At 43.0% G+C, this 20,412-nt stretch overlaps 1 long non-coding RNA gene across 1 annotated transcript; it reads left to right on the forward strand.

Moving 5' to 3' along the window:
- The first annotated feature begins 15,259 nt into the window (after positions 1-15,259).
- Positions 15,260-16,321, forward strand: LOC133557000 (uncharacterized). The gene is made up of 3 exons (XR_009807643.1): positions 15,260-15,977; positions 16,044-16,075; positions 16,141-16,321. It is a non-coding gene; the product is annotated as an uncharacterized LOC133557000 (long non-coding RNA).
- The last annotated feature ends 4,091 nt before the right edge of the window (positions 16,322-20,412 follow it).

Below are 20,412 nucleotides of genomic sequence, written 5' to 3' on the forward strand. Positions count from 1 at the left end.
TATTCATGAACTAAACATGTATTAAATATTCATACACTAAACATGTATTTAATATTAATACAAAAACATGTAATTAAGATCAATAAACTAAACATATATTTAATATTAATACACTAACCATGTATTTAATTTTAATAAACTAAACATATTTAATATTAATACACTAAACATGTATTTAATATTCATACACTAAACATGTATTTAACATTTATACACTAAACATGTATTTAATATTAATACACTAAACATGTATTTAATATTAATACAAAAACATGTATTTAATTTTAATAAATTAAACATATATTTAATATTAATACACTAAACATGTATTTAATATTTTTACACTAAACATGTATTTAACATTTATACACTAAACATGTTTTTAATATTAATACACTAAACATGTATTTAATATTAATACAAAAACATGTATTTCATTTTAATAAACTAAACATATATTTAATATTAATACACTAAACATGTATTTAATATTCATACACTAAACATGTAGTTATTATTTATACACTAAACTAAAGTTCCTAGTGTTTCTATAGTGAAGAAAAAGCCAGCAGGTTTGTAATTTTGGCGATCCAAAGGTTGGTTTAAGTTGAAATGGCAAGAAGAAGGTAAACATGTTGATGTACACACGCCCACAATGTCCGAGAGTGAAAGTACATTTGTCTTGCAGTGGTGTCAGAGGCAGTCCCAGAGTGAAAGTACATTTGTCTTGCAGTGGTGTCAGAGGCAGTCCCAGAGTGAAAGTACATTTGTCTTGCAGTGGTGTCAGAGGCGGTCCCAGAGTGAAAGTACATTTGTCTTGCAGTGGTGTCAGAGGCAGTCCCAGAGTGAAAGTACATTTGTCTTGCAGTGGTGTCAGAGGCAGTCCCAGAGTGAAAGTACATTTGTCTTGCAGTGGTGTCAGAGGCAGTCCCAGAGTGAAAGTACATTTGTCTTGCAGTGGTGTCAGAGGCAGTCCCAGAGTGAAAGTACATTTGTCTTGCAGTGGTGTCAGAGGCGGTCCCAGAGTGAAAGTACATTTGTCTTGCAGTGGTGTCAGAGGCAGCCCCAGAGTGAAAGTACATTTGTCTTGCAGTGGTGTCAGAGGCAGTCCCAGAGTGAAAGTACATTTGTCTTGCAGTGGTGTCAGAGGCAGCCCCAGAGTGAAAGTACATTTGTCTTGCAGTGGTGTCAGAGGCAGTCCCAGAGTGAAAGTACATTTGTCTTGCAGTGGTGTCAGAGGCGGTCCCAGAGTGAAAGTACATTTGTCTTGCAGTGGTGTCAGAGGCAGCCCCAGAGTGAAAGTACATGTCTTGCAGTGGTGTCAGAGGCGGTCCCAGAGTGAAAGTACATTTGTCTTGCAGTGGTGTCAGAGGCAGTCCCAGAGTGAAAGTACATTTGTCTTGCAGTGGTGTCAGAGGCAGTCCCAGAGTGAAAGTACATTTGTCTTGCAGTGGTGTCAGAGGCAGTCCCAGAGTGAAAGTACATTTGTCTTGCAGTGGTGTCAGAGGCAGTCCCAGAGTGAAAGTACATTTGTCTTGCAGTGGTGTCAGAGGCGGTCCCAGAGTGAAAGTACATTTGTCTTGCAGTGGTGTCAGAGGCAGTCCCAGAGTGAAAGTACATTTGTCTTGCAGTGGTGTCAGAGGCAGTCCCAGAGTGAAAGTACATTTGTCTTGCAGTGGTGTCAGAGGCAGTCCCAGAGTGAAAGTACATTTGTCTTGCAGTGGTGTCAGAGGCGGTCCCAGAGTGAAAGTACATTTGTCTTGCAGTGGTGTCAGAGGCAGCCCCAGAGTGAAAGTACATTTGTCTTGCAGTGGTGTCAGAGGCAGTCCCAGAGTGAAAGTACATTTGTCTTGCAGTGGTGTCAGAGGCGGTCCCAGAGTGAAAGTACATTTGTCTTGCAGTGGTGTCAGAGGCAGTCCCAGAGTGAAAGTACATTTGTCTTGCAGTGGTGTCAGAGGCAGTCCCAGAGTGAAAGTACATTAGTCTTGCAGTGGTGTCAGAGGCGGTCCCAGAGTGAAAGTACATTTGTCTTGCAGTGGTGTCAGAGGCAGCCCCAGAGTGAAAGTACATTTGTCTTGCAGTGGTGTCAGAGGCGGTCCCAGAGTGAAAGTACATTTGTCTTGCAGTGGTGTCAGAGGCAGTCCCAGAGTGAAAGTACATTTGTCTTGCAGTGGTGTCAGAGGCAGCCCCAGAGTGAAAGTACATTTGTCTTGCAGTGGTGTCAGAGGCAGCCCCAGAGTGAAAGTACATTTGTCTTGCAGTGGTGTCAGAGGCAGTCCCAGAGTGAAAGTACATTTGTCTTGCAGTGGTGTCAGAGGCAGTCCCAGAGTGAAAGTACATTTGTCTTGCAGTGGTGTCAGAGGAAGCCCCAGAGTGAAAGTACATTTGTCTTGCAGTGGTGTCAGAGGCAGCCCCAGAGTGAAAGTACATTTGTCTTGCAGTGGTGTCAGAGGCAGTCCCAGAGTGAAAGTACATTTGTCTTGCAGTGGTGTCAGAGGCAGCCCCAGAGTGAAAGTACATTTGTCTTGCAGTGGTGTCAGAGGCAGCCCCAGAGTGAAAGTACATTTGTCTTGCAGTGGTGTCAGAGGCAGTCCCAGAGTGAAAGTACATTTGTCTTGCAGTGGTGTCAGAGGCAGTCCCAGAGTGAAAGTACATTTGTCTTGCAGTGGTGTCAGAGGCGGTCCCAGAGTGAAAGTACATTTGTCTTGCAGTGGTGTCAGAGGCAGTCCCAGAGTGAAAGTACATTTGTCTTGCAGTGGTGTCAGAGGCAGTCCCAGAGTGAAAGTACATTTGTCTTGCAGTGGTGTCAGAGGCAGTCCCAGAGTGAAAGTACATTTGTCTTGCAGTGGTGTCAGAGGCAGTCCCAGAGTGAAAGTACATTTGTCTTGCAGTGGTGTCAGAGGCGGTCCCAGAGTGAAAGTACATTTGTCTTGCAGTGGTGTCAGAGGCAGCCCCAGAGTGAAAGTACATGTCTTGCAGTGGTGTCAGAGGCGGTCCCAGAGTGAAAGTACATTTGTCTTGCAGTGGTGTCAGAGGCAGTCCCAGAGTGAAAGTACATTTGTCTTGCAGTGGTGTCAGAGGCAGTCCCAGAGTGAAAGTACATTTGTCTTGCAGTGGTGTCAGAGGCAGTCCCAGAGTGAAAGTACATTTGTCTTGCAGTGGTGTCAGAGGCAGTCCCAGAGTGAAAGTACATTTGTCTTGCAGTGGTGTCAGAGGCGGTCCCAGAGTGAAAGTACATTTGTCTTGCAGTGGTGTCAGAGGCAGTCCCAGAGTGAAAGTACATTTGTCTTGCAGTGGTGTCAGAGGCAGTCCCAGAGTGAAAGTACATTTGTCTTGCAGTGGTGTCAGAGGCAGTCCCAGAGTGAAAGTACATTTGTCTTGCAGTGGTGTCAGAGGCAGTCCCAGAGTGAAAGTACATTTGTCTTGCAGTGGTGTCAGAGGCAGTCCCAGAGTGAAAGTACATTTGTCTTGCAGTGGTGTCAGAGGCGGTCCCAGAGTGAAAGTACATTTGTCTTGCAGTGGTGTCAGAGGCAGTCCCAGAGTGAAAGTACATTTGTCTTGCAGTGGTGTCAGAGGCAGTCCCAGAGTGAAAGTACATTTGTCTTGCAGTGGTGTCAGAGGCAGTCCCAGAGTGAAAGTACATTTGTCTTGCAGTGGTGTCAGAGGCAGTCCCAGAGTGAAAGTACATTTGTCTTGCAGTGGTGTCAGAGGCAGTCCCAGAGTGAAAGTACATTTGTCTTGCAGTGGTGTCAGAGGCAGTCCCAGAGTGAAAGTACATTTGTCTTGCAGTGGTGTCAGAGGCGGTCCCAGAGTGAAAGTACATTTGTCTTGCAGTGGTGTCAGAGGCAGTCCCAGAGTGAAAGTACATTTGTCTTGCAGTGGTGTCAGAGGCAGTCCCAGAGTGAAAGTACATTTGTCTTGCAGTGGTGTCAGAGGCAGTCCCAGAGTGAAAGTACATTTGTCTTGCAGTGGTGTCAGAGGCGGTCCCAGAGTGAAAGTACATTTGTCTTGCAGTGGTGTCAGAGGCAGCCCCAGAGTGAAAGTACATTTGTCTTGCAGTGGTGTCAGAGGCAGTCCCAGAGTGAAAGTACATTTGTCTTGCAGTGGTGTCAGAGGCGGTCCCAGAGTGAAAGTACATTTGTCTTGCAGTGGTGTCAGAGGCAGTCCCAGAGTGAAAGTACATTTGTCTTGCAGTGGTGTCAGAGGCAGTCCCAGAGTGAAAGTACATTAGTCTTGCAGTGGTGTCAGAGGCGGTCCCAGAGTGAAAGTACATTTGTCTTGCAGTGGTGTCAGAGGCAGCCCCAGAGTGAAAGTACATTTGTCTTGCAGTGGTGTCAGAGGCGGTCCCAGAGTGAAAGTACATTTGTCTTGCAGTGGTGTCAGAGGCAGTCCCAGAGTGAAAGTACATTTGTCTTGCAGTGGTGTCAGAGGCAGCCCCAGAGTGAAAGTACATTTGTCTTGCAGTGGTGTCAGAGGCAGCCCCAGAGTGAAAGTACATTTGTCTTGCAGTGGTGTCAGAGGCAGTCCCAGAGTGAAAGTACATTTGTCTTGCAGTGGTGTCAGAGGCAGTCCCAGAGTGAAAGTACATTTGTCTTGCAGTGGTGTCAGAGGCAGCCCCAGAGTGAAAGTACATTTGTCTTGCAGTGGTGTCAGAGGCAGCCCCAGAGTGAAAGTACATTTGTCTTGCAGTGGTGTCAGAGGCAGTCCCAGAGTGAAAGTACATTTGTCTTGCAGTGGTGTCAGAGGCAGCCCCAGAGTGAAAGTACATTTGTCTTGCAGTGGTGTCAGAGGCAGCCCCAGAGTGAAAGTACATTTGTCTTGCAGTGGTGTCAGAGGCAGTCCCAGAGTGAAAGTACATTTGTCTTGCAGTGGTGTCAGAGGCAGTCCCAGAGTGAAAGTACATTTGTCTTGCAGTGGTGTCAGAGGCGGTCCCAGAGTGAAAGTACATTTGTCTTGCAGTGGTGTCAGAGGCAGTCCCAGAGTGAAAGTACATTTGTCTTGCAGTGGTGTCAGAGGCAGTCCCAGAGTGAAAGTACATTTGTCTTGCAGTGGTGTCAGAGGCAGTCCCAGAGTGAAAGTACATTTGTCTTGCAGTGGTGTCAGAAGCAGCCAGCCTGCAGAGGTACAACTTGTGCAAGGACACCCCAGACCTGCTTGGACATTCCAGCCGCTCCAGCCTGGCCTCACTCTCCCTCTCTGCACCACAAAGTCCTGACCGAGACTTCATTTCCACGCGCACCAGCGAGGGGCGGCCTACCGTTTCATCCGACATCCCCAAACACCAAGACGGGGACGTGGCCCCCAAGGCGCCCGGTGACGGAGATCACATGACCTCACAGGAGGACACCCACGCTTCCAGTCCCAGTCCGACACGGCCAGCGGTGGAAATGTCCACAGCGGATGTTGGCTCCAACCCAAAAGATGAGGATGGAAGACAGGAGACGCACAAAGACGCACGACTCCACGCTCAACACAGCCAGACCTTAGACCAGGCCGCTCCTAAGTCCCAAAACCTGGTGGAGGTAAATGCCTTGAAGAGTCCCACACCTCAAGTTCGCACTGAAATGACCACCTGTCTCATCCACACTCATGCTGAAACTGCTGAATCAGCTAGAATTGCTGAAACTGCTGAATCAGCTAAAATTGCTGAAACTGCTGAATCGGCTAGAATTGCTGAAACTGCTGAATCAGCTAAAATTGCTGAAACTGCTGAATCAGCTAGAATTGCTGAAACTGCTGAATCTGCTGAAACTGCTAAAATTGTTGAAACTGCTAAATCTGCTGAAACTACTAAATCAGCTAAAGTTGCGGAAACTGCTAAATCTGCTGAAACTACTAAATCAGCTAAAGTTGCGGAAACTGCTAAATCTGCTGAAACTGCTAAAATTGTTGAAACTGCTAAATCCGCTGAAACTACTAAATCAGCTAAAGTTGCGGAAACTGCTAAATCTGCTGAAACTGCTAAAATTGTTGAAACTGCTAAATCTGCTGAAACTACTAAATCAGCTAAATCTGCTGAAACTGCTAAAATTTCTGAAACTGATCAATCTGCTGAAACTGATAAATCAGCTAAAATTGCTGAAACTGCTAAATCTGCCGAAACGGCTGAATCAGTTAAAACTGCTGACTCAGCTCAAGGTCCAGAAGTTGGTGAAACTGCTAAAAGTGCTGAATCAGCTAAAGATGCTGGAGATTCCAAAGCCGCTGAACCTGCTGAATCGGCAAAATCTGCTGGGGTTTTTAAAGTTGCTGAAGTTGCTGAATCGGCAAAATCTGCTGGGGTTTTTAAAGTTGCTGAAGTTGCTGAATCAGCGGAAGTTGCTGAATCTTCTAAGTTGTTTGAAACTGCCGCAATCGGTGAATCGGCTCAAGGCGCTAAAACTGCACAAGATGTCAAAGCTGCTAAATCAGCACAAGCTTCTCAAATAGCTGAAACGGCCAAAACTGCTGAATCCGCTCTAAGTATAGAAGAAGCTGAGGCTCTTAAAAAGGCTGAAGCTGCTAAAACGGCTGCATCTGGAGAAGCTGCTGAAACTACTGAAGTTGCTAAAACTTCCAAAACTGCGGAAGTTGCTAAAATTGCTGAAGTTGCTAAAATTGCTGAAGCTGCTAAAAAGGCTGCATCTGTAAAAGTTGCTGAAACCGCTGAAGTTGCAAAAATTGCTGAAGCTGCTAAAACGGCTACACCTGTTGAAATTGCTGAAACCGCTGAAGCTTCTAAAACTGCCGAAACCGCTGAAGTTGCTAAAATTGCTGAAGCTACTAAAACAGCTGCATCTGTAGGAGTTGCTGAAACCGCTGAAGTTGCTAAAATTGCTGAAGCTACTAAAACAGCTGCATCTGTAGGAGTTGCTGAAACCGCTGAAGTTGCAAAAATTGCTGTAGCTGCTAAAAAGGCTTCATCTGTAGAAGTTGCTGAAACTGCTGAAGCTTCTATAACTGCCGAAGCTGCTAAAATTGCTGAAGTTGCTAAAACAGCTGCATCTGTAGAAGTTGCTGAAACCGCTGAAGTTGCAAAAATTGCTGAAGCTGCTAAAACGGCTGCATCTTTGGAAGCTGATGAAACCGCTGAAGTTGCTCAACCTGCTGAAGCTTCTAAAGCTGCCCAAGCTTGTAAAAGTGCAGAAGTTGCTGGTGGAAGTGGTTGAGGTGGTGAAGCAGTGAGGCCTTCTAGAAGGAGGAAGAAGCTGCTCCTGACTCCCAACTGGCGACGTATGAAAACATTCTTGAGTGCTGCTACAAAATCAGAGTGGGCCTAAAATGCTTTTTTCCGTTCTAAACATCCCCATGAGGAGATTTCCCATTAAAAAAAAAAGAGAGAAATAAAACATATTTATACACAATATCAGATATTTCCTGTTTGTACAACCTCAGCTCATGATGAAAATATATCTTGTGTGGACTTAAACATAAACATTTTCATACATTTGTTTTATTTTGTAAAGATGGGACATGCTTAATTTTCAAATGAAGGTACGTATTGATTCCCTTTTATTTAGAAAATAGTTCAGGTTTGAATCACCCGATGTGTTTTAATGGCCTTTGCTCTAAAATACATCCAAGGATAGAGATGTCTGATAATGGCTTTTTTGCCGATATTCCGATATTGTCCAACTCTTAATTACCGATACCGATATCAACCGATGTATGCAGTGGTGGAATGAACACATTATGCCTAATTTTGTTGTGATGCCCTGTTTGATGCATGAAACAATGTAACAAGGTTTTTCAAAATAAATCAACTCAAGTTTTGGAAAAAAAATGCCAACATGGCACTGCCATATTTGTTATTGAAGTCACAAAATGCATTTTTTTTTTTTTAACATGCCTCAAAACAGCAGTTTGGAATTTGGGACATGCTCTCCCTGAGAGAGAATGAGGAGGTTGAGGTGGGTTGTAGGGGGTAGCGAGGGCGTGTATTGTGGCTCCCGGAAGAGTTAGTGCTTCAACGGGTTCTGGGTATTTGTTCTGTTGTGTTTATGTTGTGTTACGGTGTGGATGTTCTCCCAAAATGTTGTTTGTCAGTTTTGTTTGGTGTGGGTTCACAGTGTGGCGCATATTTGTAACAGTGTTAAAGTTGTTTATACGGCCACACTCAGTGTGACCTGTATGGCTGTTGACCAAGTATGCTTTGCATTCACTTGTTTGTGGAAAGTTGTAGATATTATGTGATTGGGCCGCCACACAGTGGCAGTGCCTTTATGGTTTATTGGCGCTCTGTACTTCTCCCTACGCCCGTGTACACAGCGGCGTTTTAAAAAGTCAAAAATGTTACTTTTTCAAAATCAAAAAACAATGATTTTGAAGCCAATAATTTCCGATATTACAAACCCCGTTTCCATATGAGTTGGGAAATTGTGTTAGATGTAAATATAAACAGAATACAATGATTTGCAAATCCTTTTCGAGCCATATTCAGTTGAATGCACTACAAAGACAACATATTTGATGTTCAAACTGATAAACTTTATATTTTTTTGCAAATCATAGTTAATGGCTGCAACACGTGCCAAAGTAGTTGGGAAAGGGCATGTTCACCACTGTGTTACATCACCTTTTCTTTTAACAACACTCAATAAACGTTTGGGAACTGAGGAAACTAATTCTTGAAGTTTTGAAAGTGGAATTCTTTCCCATTCTTGTTTTATGTAGAGCTTCAGTCCTTCAACAGTCTGGGGTCTCCGCTGTCGTATTTTACGCTTCATAATGTGCCACACATTTTCCATGGGAGACAGGTCTGGACTGCAGGTGGGCCAGGAAAGTACCCGCAGTCTTTTACTACGAAGGCACGCTGTTGTAAGACTTGGCTTGGCATTGTCTTGCTGAAATAAGCAGGGGCGTCCATGATAACATTGCTTGGATGACAACATAGTTGCTCCAAAACCTGTATGGACCATTCAGTATTAATGGTGCCTTCACAGATGTGTAAGTTACCCATGCCTCGGGTACTAATACACCCCCATACCATCACACATGCTGGCTTTTACACTTTGTGTCAATAATAGTCAGGATGGTTCGCTTCCGCTTTGGTCCGGATGACACCACGTCCACAGTTTCCAAATATAATTTGAATTGTGGACTCGTCAGACCACCGAACACTTTTCCACTTTGCATCAGTCCATCTTAGGTGAGCTCGGGCCCAGCGAAACTGACGGCGTTTCCCGGTGCTGTTGATAACTGGGTTTGGCTTTGCACTTACGTGCAGTTAGGTTAAGAGGGTCTGGTTAAAAAGAGCGAGAGAGAGAGAGAGAGAGAGCAAGAGAGAGAGGGGGGGGGGGGGTTGCACAGTCAATCACAATCCGCCAATGCGATGCCACGCCCCTACCCAGAGGACCCCGAAAGAGGCAAATCGGACATGTTATACCAAATGAGGGCTCCCCTTGTGAGGTAGGCCAGTCCACCATCGAGCCACTGTATCAGCACCTCTGGGGGGGCGGTGCTGGACTCTCTTGTTGCTTCGAGAGCGGGCATGAACCAGCTGTAGTCAGGAGGCCGGGTGCGTTCAGCACTCGTACGTCTCGACCTCTCCGTCCCAAGTCGCCTGCAGGTGGGAGGGGGTTCACAATGAGTCCTGTTTCGTACCTGGGGGGCCTGGGGTCCGCTGGTCCATGGTCTCCAGTCAATCACAGGACTTCTGCATTCTCGCATTCTACTGCCATCTTGCGTCACAGGAGCGGAGTAGCTAGCCTGTACATGTATGCTGGACCGTTGTGGAGTTGTGCGGACAGCCGGTGCCGTGCAAGTAGTAGGAGGGAACTCTCCATGGATCTCCGCCTGGGCCCGAGGTTTTGGGGATGGAGCTGGGGGAGTCGCCGGTGTGACGTCATTGGCCGGTCCTGATGGTGCTGCTCATCCTCCACCTTCCTGGTCTCCAGCTGTTGCGGCCATGTGGGGGTCAGGTGACACCAGCCAAGTGATTTAGGTCTCCACTTTTTGTAGGGTGTTACCAGTCAATTTTGAGCCCAATTTTTCTTGGCCCAGTTAAAGGCGACAAAAAAAGTGAACTCCAATTTGAGTCAATTAAAGGAGTCAGCTCGTCCATCTCAATTTTTAAGGAATTTGTGTAATGATTCCTCAATATGCCAATTGTTGTGTCAGCCCAATGTTTTGCATTCACTGAGATCTGGGCCTGCGTGCCGGCATTGTTGTGTGCAGGCCTGATCATATTAATCTGATCATATTGTTGTGTGCAGGCCTGATCATATTAATCTGATCATAATGTTGTGTGCAGGCCTGATCATATTAATCTGATCATATTGTTGTGTGCAGGCCTGATCATGTTAGTCTGATCATATTGTTGTGTGCAGGCCTGATCATATTAATCTGATCATATTGTTGTGTGCAGGCCTGATCATATTAATCTGATCATATTGTTGTGTGCAGGCCTGATCATATTAATCTGATCATATTGTTGTGTGCAGGCCTGATCATATTAATCTGATCATATTGTTGTGTGCAGGCCTGATCATGTTAGTCTGATCATATTGTTGTGTGCAGGCCTGATCATATTAATCTGATCATATTGTTGTGTGCAGGCCTGATCATATTAATCTGATCATATTGTTGTGTGCAGGCCTGATCATGTTAGTCCGTGTACCGGCATTGTTGTGTGTTGGCCTGATCATGTTAGTCAGAGTGTTGGCATTGTTGTGTGCAGGCCTGATCATGTTAGTTTGATCATATTGTTGTGTGCAGGCCTGATCATATTAATCTGATCATATTGTTGTGTGCAGGCCTGATCATATTAATCTGATCATATTGTTGTATGCAGGCCTGATCATTTAATCTGATCATATTGTTGTGTGTGCAGGCCTGATCATATTAATCTGATCATATTGTTGTGTGCAGGCCTGATCATGTTAGTCTGATCATATTGTTGTGTGCAGGCCTGATCATATTAATCTGATCATATTGTTGTGTGCAGGCCTGATCATATTAATCTGATCATATTGTTGTGTGCAGGCCTGATCATGTTAGTCTGATCATATTGTTGTGTGCAGGCCTGATCATATTAATCTGATCATATTGTTGTGTGCAGGCCTGATCATGTTAGTCTGATCATATTGTTGTGTGCAGGCCTGATCATATTAATCTGATCATATTGTTGTGTGCAGGCCTGATCATATTAATCTGATCATATTGTTGTGTGCAGGCCTGATCATGTTAGTCCGTGTACCGGCATTGTTGTGTGTTGGCCTGATCATGTTAGTCAGAGTGTTGGCATTGTTGTGTGCAGGCCTGATCATGTTAGTTTGATCATATTGTTGTGTGCAGGCCTGATCATATTAATCTGATCATATTGTTGTGTGCAGGCCTGATCATGTTAGTCCGTGTACCGGCATTGTTGTGTGTTGGCCTGATCATGTTAGTCAGAGTGTTGGCATTGTTGTGTGCAGGCCTGATCATGTTAGTTTGATCATATTGTTGTGTGCAGGCCTGATCATATTAATCTGATCATATTGTTGTGTGCAGGCCTGATCATATTAATCTGATCATATTGTTGTATGCAGGCCTGATCATTTAATCTGATCATATTGTTGTGTGCAGGCCTGATCATATTAATCTGATCATATTGTTGTGTGCAGGCCTGATCATATTAATCTGATCATATTGTTGTGTGCAGGCCTGATCATATTAATCTGATCATATTGTTGTGTGCAGGCCTGATCATATTAATCTGATCATATTGTTGTGTGCAGGCCTGATCATATTAATCTGATCATATTGTTGTGTGCAGGCCTGATCATATTAATCTGATCATATTGTTGTGTGCAGGCCTGATCATATTAATCTGATCATATTGTTGTGTGCAGGCCTGATCATATTAATCTGATCATATTGTTGTGTGCAGGCCTGATCATATTAATCTGATCATATTGTTGTGTGCTGGCCTGATCATATTAATCTGATCATAATGTTGTGTGCAGGCCTGATCATATTAATCTGATCATATTGTTGTGTGCAGGCCTGATCATGTTAGTCCGTGTGCCGGCATTGTTGTGTGTTGGCCTGATCATGTTAGTCCGAGTGTTGGCATTGTTGTGTGCAGGCCTGATCATGTTAGTCTGATCATATTGTTGTGTGCAGGCCTGATCATATTAATCTGATCATATTGTTGTGTGCAGGCCTGATCATATTAATCTGATCATATTGTTGTATGCAGGCCTGATCATATTAGTCCGTGTGCCGGCATTGTTGTGTGCAGGCCTTGATGTGGGCAGGCCTTGATGTGGGGGGGGCGGGGGGGTTTTGCCCACATCTGAGGTCCTCTCCAAGGTTTCTCATAGTCAGCATTGTCACTGGCGTCCCACTGGATGTGAATTCTCCCTGCCCACTGGGTGTGAGTTTTCCTTGCCCTTTTGTGGGTTCTTCCGAGGATGTTGTAGTCGTAATGATTTGTGCAGTCCTTTGAGACATTTGTGATATGGGGCTATATAAATAAACATTGATTGATGATTGATTGATCATGTTAATCTGATCATATTGTTGTGTGCAGTCCTGATCATGTTAGTCCGTGTGTTTACCATTCTCATAATAGTTGGTGGCCAATGATGTTTAGTAATATTTTTTGATGATGTATCATAATTGATATTTTGCATACATCTAATTTTGAGGCCGAAATGATTGTCTCGGGGGCTACCTCAGTTTTGTATTCAATAGCCTATATGGTCGCTTTTGTGTGGCCCAGCATCAAAGCCACGCCCATCTTTTGTGGCCCAGTGTGTGTGGCCCAGTGTGCGTGGCCCAGTGTGCGTGGCCCAGTATGCGTGGCCCAGTGTGCGTGGCCAGTGTGTGTGGCCCAGCATCAAAGCCATGCCCAGTGTGTGTGGCCCAGCATCAAAGCCATGCCCAGTGTGCGTGGCCAGTGTGTGTGGCCCAGCATCAAAGCCATGCCCAGTGTGTGTGGCCCAGCATCAAAGCCATGCCCAGTGTGCGTGGCCCAGCATCAAAGCCATGCCCAGTGTGCGTGGCCCAGCATCAAAGCCATGCCCAGTGTGCGTGGCCCAGCATCAAAGCCATGCCCATCTTGATGCGGGCTAATGGTTAGCATTAATGGCGACCGTCCGCGTGTCTGCTCTTTGTTGTTTGAGCTGACAATAGCGGCTGCATCCGCAAAAACTCAAGACGTTATATCCAATAAAAAAAAAGGCTACCGTAAATAAATGTGTATATGAGCAGCTAAAAGGCAAAAATAAAGAGAGACATAGAAAAAAAAAGCACTATTTACAAAACTATGACAAAACCATGCAACGTTTCGGTATAGTCTACCTTCATCAGGCGTGATGTGCCATATAAATTAAAAAGGGAAATAAAAGTCAAATAAGCTTAGAGTGTGGAAGTCGTTCTGTCCTCGATCTGGCACCCCAGCAGAATGAATACAGAAGAAGCAACATGCATATATAAATAGATAGCTAGTGCCACCTGGCGGACCAAACTGGTTACTAAAGTGCACTGCATAATTAACCTGGATATTACTATAAATCGTTCTAAATTATGAAAAATAATAATTGAAATATAAACAATACACCTTAGATATGGTTTGTCCCCGTTGAAGTTTTAAAAGACAATCTAGGTGGCAGAGAACTTCCTCCATCAGCCCATTGTTATGCCATAATCATCAATTATTAGTCCTAAAGCCTTGACAAATTGTTGCACAAGTAATAACAAGATTAGGGTTAGGATAGGATAAGAGCCAGGACTATGGTAGGGTTATGATAAAGTTAGGGTTAGGGGAAGAGGAGGTTTTGCATGGTCCGTCTACAACCTGTCCAGGCAACGCCCGCACCAAACGCAGGACCCCCAAGGACCCTGGAAGAAATCAAATGGGGCGTTAAATGCAGTGACAAACACATGTTGGATAGATATCCAGCGACGCGCTTTTTGTCAGGCTGGCTGAGCCACGCCTGCTGAGGGGTCTTCAGTTCCCCAGTAGGTAAAGGGTGCTTCCTGGAAACTCCATGGCTAAGGTCGCCTTACCTGTGTTTCCTCACAGCAGGAGAGTTTCTCTAGACTGCCGGGGGGAGGATGAGCCTGTTTCAAACAGGAGCAGCCTTAAATAGTGCTGCAGGGGGCGGGGTTAATGCTCTCCGCTGCAGTGGAGTCTAGAGACCCTCAAAATAAAATCCTACATATGTGATGCGTCAAATTGACATATTATGTGCAGCACGTAGTGGTCAAACACCCCGGTGAATATCGGGATGTTTGATCAAAGCAATAAAATGTTTGCATTGATGTACCTTTCCCTCCTGTTGAAAATGTGTTTTAATCAAGTCTAAATGTTTGACTTGTTCTGTCACCGAGCTATGAAACAAAGCACTCACCGAGCAGGCCACCCAGGTCGTCTCCACGCCGGCAGGGTCACCCGGAGCAGATTGGAGGCACAGGTTGGTTTGGGGTTGGGGTTAGGGAAGAGGAGGGTTTGCACTGTCCATCTACAACCTGTCCAGGCAACACCCACGCCATACGCAGGACTCCCCAAGGACCCTGGAAGAAATTGAATCCGGTTAGGTTTAGGATTGGGGTTGGGGAAAGGGTAAGTGGAAGGGGGGGGGGGGGGCACTGTCCGTCAACAGCCCGCAAGGCACTTTCATGGGATTTGTGGATTAGGAGTGACAGTTTGGTAAAGGTATAGCATGTTCTATATGTTATAGTTATTTGAATGGCTCTTACCATAATATGTTAGCTTAACATAGCAGTTGCTTATATATGCCTCATATAACCTACACTTATTCAGCCTGTTCTTCACTATTCTTTATTTATTTTAAATTGCCTTTCAAATGTTTATTCTTGGTGTTGGCTTTTATCAAATACATTTACCCCAAAAATGCGACTTATACTCCAGTGCTACTTATATATGTTTTTTTCCTTCTTTATTATGCATTTTCGGCAGGTGCGACTTATACTCTTGAAAAATACTGTACTAATGTGTACATAATACACACATTGTGTACTACTATTCATATACTAATGTGTACATCATACACACATTGTGTACTACTATTCATGTATTAACTGTGTACATAATACACACATTGTGTACTACTATTCATGTACTAACTGTGTACATAATAGATACATTGTGTACTACTGTTCATTTACTGTGTACATGATACACACATTGTTTACTACTATTTATGTACCTTACTTACTGTGTACATAATACACACATTGTGTACTACTATTCATGTATTAACTGTGTACATAATACAAACATTGTGTACTACTATTCATGTACTAACTGTGTACATAATACACACATTGTGTACTACTATTCATGTACTAACTGTGTACATAATACACACATTGTGTTCTACTATTCATGTACTAACTGTGTACATAATACATACATTGTGTAATACTGTTCATGTACTAACTGTATACATGATACACACATTGTGTACTACTATTTATGTACAGTACTTACTGTGTAAATAATACCCACATTGTGTACTACTATTCATGTTTTGTGTACATAATACATACATTGTGTACTACTGTTCATGTACTTACTGTGTACAAAATACACACATTGTGTACTACTGTACTTACTGTGTATGTAATACACAGATTGTGTACTACTGTACTTACTGTGTACATAATACACACCTTGTGTACTTCTGTACTTACTGTGTACATAATACACACTGTGTACTACTCATGTGCTTACCATGTACATAATACACACATTGTGTACTACTGTACTTACTGTGTATATAATACACAGATTGTGTACTACTGTACTTACTGTGTACATAATACACACCTTGTGTACTTCTATACTTACTGTGTTCATAATACACACCGTGTACTACTCTCCATGTGCTTACCATGTACATAATACACAGATTGCGTAGTAGTGTACTTACTGTGTATACTGTAGGTGGTTCTCAGAGGCTGAGAAGTGATCCAAAAGTTTAAAGCCTTTGCTTTGTCACGAGGATTTCCCCGAGAGGCCATTCTCACGCCACCTCCAGCAGGTAAAGCCATCCAAATACTTTTTCTTTGTGCATAATCCTTCATTTTCTTTGTTTTTAAACCAACAGGGAACTGCCCTCCGTCACCATCTGGCCGTTAGGTGAGTTTATGGATATGATTATTGATATGATTGACAGGTCATCTCATGCATGTGTTCTCTTACAGGTCCCTCCCCTTTTATATTCCACCATTGATTTGCACGCCAATAAGAGCTGGTGAATATGTATCAATATGTCACTTCTCTGCCTGATAAACTATAATCAATATGTCACTTCTCTGCCTAATAAACTATCATCAATATGTCACTTCTCTGCCTAATAAACTATCATCAATATGTCTCTTCTCAGCCTAAGAACTATCATCAATATGTCACTTCTCTGCCTAATAAACTATAATCAATATGTCACTTCTCTGCCTAATAAAATATCAATATGTCACTTCTCAGCCTAAAAAACTATCATCAATATGTCACTTCTCTGCCTAAAAAACTATAATCAATATGTCACTTCTCTGCCTGATAAACTATAATCAATATGTCACTTCTCTGCCTAAAAAACTATAATCAATATGTCACTTCTCTGCCTAATAAAATATCAATATGTCACTTCTCTGCCTAATAAACTATAATCAATATGTCTCCTCTCAGCCTTTTGCTAGTTATCTTGTGTGCGTCATTCCAAGGGTGGAAGAAGTGGTGTTGTGCCTGTTCTGTATGTACCTTTCAGCATTAATGGTGCCTTCACATATGTGTAAGTTAGTCATGTCTTGTTCACTAATGCACCCCCATACCATCACACATGTGTAAGTTAGTCATGTCTTGTTCACTAATACACCCCCATACCATCACACATGTGTAAGTTAGTCATGTCTTGTTCACTAATACACCCCCATACCATCACACATGTGTAAGTTAGTCATGTCTTGTTCACTAATACACCCCCATACCATCACACATGTGTAAGTTAGTCATGTCTTGTTCACTAATGCACCCCCATACCATCACACATGTGTAAGTTAGTCATGTCTTGTTCACTAATACACCCCCATACCATCACACATGTGTAAGTTAGTCATGTCTTGTTCACTAATGCACCCCCATACCATCACACATGTGTAAGTTAGTCATGTCTTGTTCACTAATACACCCCCATACCATCACACATGTGTAAGTTACCCATGTCTTGTTCACTAATACACCCCCATACCATCACACATGTGTAAGTTAGTCATGTCTTGTTCACTAATACACCCCCATACCATCACACATGTGTAAGTTAGTCATGTCTTGTTCACTAATACACCCCCATACCATCACACATGTGTAAGTTACCCATGTCTTGTTCACTAATACACCCCCATACCATCACACATGTGTAAGTTAGTCATGTCTTGTTCACTAATACACCCCCATACCATCACACATGTGTAAGTTACCCATGTCTTGTTCACTAATACACCCCCATACCATCACACATGTGTAAGTTACCCATGTCTTGTTCACTAATACACCCCCATACCATCACACATGTGTAAGTTAGTCATGTCTTGTTCACTAATACACCCCCATACCATCACACATGTGTAAGTTAGTCATGTCTTGTTCACTAATACACCCCCATACCATCACACATGTGTAAGTTACCCATGTCTTGTTCACTAATACACCCCCATACCATCACACATGTGTAAGTTAGTCATGTCTTGTTCACTAATACACCCCCATACCATCACACATGTGTAAGTTAGTCATGTCTTGTTCACTAATACACCCCCATACCATCACACATGTGTAAGTTAGTCATGTCTTGTTCACTAATACACCCCCATACCATCACACATGTGTAAGTTAGTCATGTCTTGTTCACTAATACACCCCCATACCATCACACATGTGTAAGTTACCCATGTCTTGTTCACTAATACACCCCCATACCATCACACATGTGTAAGTTAGTCATGTCTTGTTCACTAATACACCCCCATACCATCACACATGTGTAAGTTAGTCATGTCTTGTTCACTAATACACCCCCATACCATCACACATGTGTAAGTTACCCATGTCTTGTTCACTAATACACCCCCATACCATCACACATGTGTAAGTTAGTCATGTCTTGTTCACTAATACACCCCCATACCATCACACATGTGTAAGTTAGTCATGTCTTGTTCACTAATACACCCCCATACCATCACACATGTGTAAGTTACCCATGTCTTGTTCACTAATACACCCCCATACCATCACACATGTGTAAGTTACCCATGTCTTGTTCACTAATACACCCCCATACCATCACACATGTGTAAGTTAGTCATGTCTTGTTCACTAATGCACCCCCATACCATCACACATGCTGGCTTTTCAACTTTGCGTCGATAACAGTCTGGATGGTTCGCACAATGTCGAATATTTCCAATAACAATTTGAAATGTGCACTTGTCAGACTACAAAACACATTTCCGTTTTGCATCAGTCCATCTTAGATGATCTCGGGCCCAGAGGAGCTGGCGGCGTTTCTGGATGTTGTTGATAAATGGCTTTCATTTTGCATAGTAGAGCTTTAACTTGCACTTACAGACGTAGCGACAAACTGTATTTAGAGACAGTGGTTTTCTGAAGTGTTCCTGAGCCCATGTGGTGATATCCTTTAGAGATGGATGTCGGTTTTTGATATAGTGCCGTCTGAGGGATGGAAGGTCACGGTCATTCAATGTTGGTTTCCGGCCATGCCGCTTATGTGGAGTGATTTCTCCAGATTCTCTGAACCATTGGATGATATTATGGAGCGTAGATGTTGAAATCCCTACATTTCTTGCAATTGCACTTTGAGAAACGTTATTCTTAAACTGTTTGACTATTTGCTCACGCAGTTGTGGACAAAGGGGTGTACCTCGCCCCATCCTTTCTTGTGAAAGACTGAGCATTTTTTGGGAAGCGTTTTTTATAGCCAATCATGGCACCCACCTGTTCCCAATTAGCCTGCACACCTGTGGGATGTTCCAAATAAGTCTTTGATGAGCATTCCTCAACTTTATCAGTACTTTTTGCCACCTTTCCCAACTTCTTTGTCACGTGTTGCTGGTATCAAATTCTAAAGTTAATGATTATTTTCAAAAAAAAAAAAACTATCAGTTTGAACATCAAATATGTTGTCTTTGTAGCATATTCAACTGAATATGGCTTGAAAAGGATTTGCAAATCATTGTATTCTGTTTATATTTACATCTAACACAATTTCCCAACTCATATGGAAACGGGGTTTATATATATATATATATATATATATATATATATATGTAGGTGTGGGAAAAGTCACAAGACTACTTCATCTCTACAGAAGTGTTTCATGAGGGGTTCCCTCAATCTCCTGATGATTGAGGGAACCCCTCATGAAACAGTTCTGTAAAGATGAAGTAGTCTTGGGATTTTTCCCACACCTACATATTGCGCTCTACCACGGTATCGAGCACTATTCTCTGGATAATCCAATCAAGACATATATATATATATATATATATATATATATATATAGGAATCCACTTGTCTCTCTTTAGTAGTACTACTGTACTTTGGTAGTACTCCAGTCCGCGTTGTTAAATAGTTTACTTGGATTGTCATTTATGGATGGATGGATGTTCTAACAAAACCAAAGTCGTCCAGTCAGCATTTTTGTCTCTGAAATAAAATAAGTTTCTTACTGTTTTTAATACAATAATTATAAAAAAATAAAAGTCTTCTTTTTATTCTTACACCAACAAAAATATATTTGTTTCTTTGCTTTGGTTGAGAAATAACAAACAAGGTGGATTTTGTTGTTGTTGCTTTTTCTTTGTATTTTCATTGTAGGACAAGAACTCCCAAGATGAAGATTGACGAAAAAAACACATTTGAATAGTAATACTAGTAATAATAGTAATACTACGCTAATGTGGAAAGTCATAGCGTGGCTTGGGTGGTGGAGCAACTCGAGCGTTCCAGGTTCGATTCCCGCTTCTACCATCCGAGTCACTGGCAATGTGTCCTTGGGCAAGGCACCTGCTTTCCCCTCACTTATTAACAGTAATCATAGTAATAAGTACTTAAAGGTAGAAAATGACTACTGTGTACAATAAAAACTAAGTAATACTTATATGGTAAATGGTTGTACTTGTATACCACTTTTCTAACGCTTTTTAAGGAGCCCAAAGCGCTTTGACACTATTCCCACATTCACACACTGATGGTGGGAGCTGCCATGCAAGGCGCTCACCAGGACCCATCAGGAGCAAGGGTGAAGTGTCTTGCCCAAGGACACAACGGACGTGACTAGGATGGTAGAAGGTGGGGATTGAACCAGGAACCCTCAGATTGCTGGCACAGCCACTCTACCAACTTCGCCACGCCGTCCCCATATATATATATATATATATATATACACATGTTGAGAATAA

This window comes from Nerophis ophidion, linkage group LG08 (genome assembly GCF_033978795.1).
Source record: "Nerophis ophidion isolate RoL-2023_Sa linkage group LG08, RoL_Noph_v1.0, whole genome shotgun sequence".
NCBI lineage: Eukaryota > Metazoa > Chordata > Actinopteri > Syngnathiformes > Syngnathidae > Nerophis > Nerophis ophidion.